The 2083-nt window shown below is 39.6% G+C and overlaps 1 non-coding gene across 1 annotated transcript; it reads right to left on the bottom strand.

Annotated features, from left to right (window-relative positions):
• Nucleotides 1-947: 947 nt before the first annotated feature.
• On the bottom strand, nucleotides 948-1054 carry LOC141694492 (small nucleolar RNA R71). The gene has a single exon (XR_012563795.1). It is a non-coding gene; the product is annotated as a small nucleolar RNA R71 (small nucleolar RNA).
• Nucleotides 1055-2083: the final 1029 nt, after the last annotated feature.

Below are 2083 nucleotides of genomic sequence, written 5' to 3'. Positions count from 1 at the left end.
ATAAAGTATCTAATGAAGTTAGAATCCCATATTTGTCATATATATGAATTCAACCATTCTTATTCTCTTAGTTATAATTGTTAGTTTAATTCTTAATTATAAACAATCTCAATCTGTTAATAGTCTTAGCATTGGATAATAACCATATCATTGTTGCTTAGGTGCATAATTTATAATTAACCAAAACCAGTCTCTGTGTGAACGAATCTGATTTATATCTTATACTACTAGCAAACGCGTATATTTGCGTGTATTTTAGCGCGTGTTTAGAGACTAACGAGTTTTTGGCACCGCTGTCGGGGACTCAGTGTTAATTTTTAGTTTATGTGTTTGTCATCAGTGGTCATTAAAGTTTATTGACTTAGAAATTTTTACTTATCTGTTTCCTTACCTTATTTCAGGTACTTTAGCGAGCGTGTATGCATACACGTTCTCATTCTCGTAAGAGAACTCTGGATAAAGCCGAGGAAGAAGTTGTAGTGGTTCGAAGGTAAGTTATTGAGGACGAATAGAAAGTAGAGGAAGAATAGAAAGTCGAGGAACCAGTTTTAGTAGTGATGGGAGATCAAGCAGAAATTCATAAGGCTTTGTTGGACTATTCTCAGCCTAAGATCAATGATATTCAGTCAAGCATCATCAGGCCATTCATTTCGGCTAACGCTTTTGAGATCAAGTCAAGCACGATTCAGATGATACAGAACTCAGTTCAGTTTGGGGGTTCTCCTACAGAACATCCCAATATGCACATCATGGATTTTATCAAGATCTGTGACACTTTCAAGTTCAATGGTGTGACTGAAGATGCTATTAAATTGTGACTCTTCCCATTGTCTCTGAGGGATAAAGCTAAGTGCTGGTTACATTCTCTACCACCAGGGTTTATCACTACTTGGGAAGATCTTGCTCAAAAGTTTCTCACTAAATTCTTTCCTATGGCGAAGACTGCTGTAATCAGGAATGCTCTTACTCAGTTTGCTCAGCAAACTGAAGAATCTCTGTGTGAGGCTTGGGATCGATATAAGGAGATGTTAAGGAAGTGCCCACACCATGGCATGCCTGATTGGATGATTATAAACTGTTTCTACAATGGATTGGGTGCTACTTCTAGATCCATGCTCGATGCAGCATCATGAAGAGCCTTGTGGGCTAAAAGCTACAATGAAGCTTATAAATTAATTGAACTGATGGATGCTAATGAATACCAGAATCCTTCTCAGAGACTGACTCAGGGGAACGTAGTAGGAATTCTGGAGTTGGATGCAGCAACTGCTATAGCTGTCCAACTTAAGACTTTGACAATAAAGGTGGACAATTTGGCTAATTATGGAGTTAATTAAATCTCTAGTGTCTGTGAGCTTTGTGTTGGTGCCCATGAGACTGATTAGTGTGCTATTTCTAGTGAACCAGTTCAGTTCATGAGTAACTTTCAGCGATCGCAACAACCAGTGCCAGCCACTTATCAACCTAACAACCGCAATCATCCTAATTTGAGCTGGAGCAACGCTCAGAATGTGGTTTAACAGCCTTATCAGCAGTACCCAACTATGCAGTACAACCCCCCTGTATTTTAGCAACCGCAATATGAACCAAGACAAGAACTTCAGCTGCAACAAGCTAATGAAAAATCTGAATTAGAGGAGTTGAAGCTTATGTGCAAAAGCCAAGTTGTTTCTAACAAGACCTTAGAAAATCAAATTGGACAAATTTCCTATGCCTTGCTTAATCGTCACCCGGGTACACTACCTAGTGACACTGAAGTACCAGGAAAGAGGGAAGTTAAGGAGCAGGTGAAGGCAATCACTTTGAGGTCTGGGAAGGTTGCGAATCCCAAACAAACTCAAGTTGTTAATGAAGAAGTTGGGGCTGAAGAAGAAGTAGAGCAGCAGGAAGCAGAAGTGGAACCAAGGAATACTACTGTTGAGCACACTCCTCTTGAAGGTAATACAGGGGAGAAACAGATCTATCCTCTACCGCCTTTTCCTAAGCGGCTGTAGAAGAAAAAGCTGGATAAGAAATTTGAAAAGTTTTTGGAGGTGTTCAAGAAACTTCATATCAATATACCTTTCGCTGAGGCTCTTGAGCA

Source organism: Apium graveolens, chromosome 10, assembly GCF_009905375.1.
Source record: "Apium graveolens cultivar Ventura chromosome 10, ASM990537v1, whole genome shotgun sequence".
In the NCBI taxonomy this organism is placed as follows: Eukaryota; Viridiplantae; Streptophyta; class Magnoliopsida; order Apiales; family Apiaceae; genus Apium; species Apium graveolens.
The sequence above is the reverse complement of the archived record's forward strand: the minus strand, read 5'-3'. Positions and strand labels throughout refer to the sequence as shown.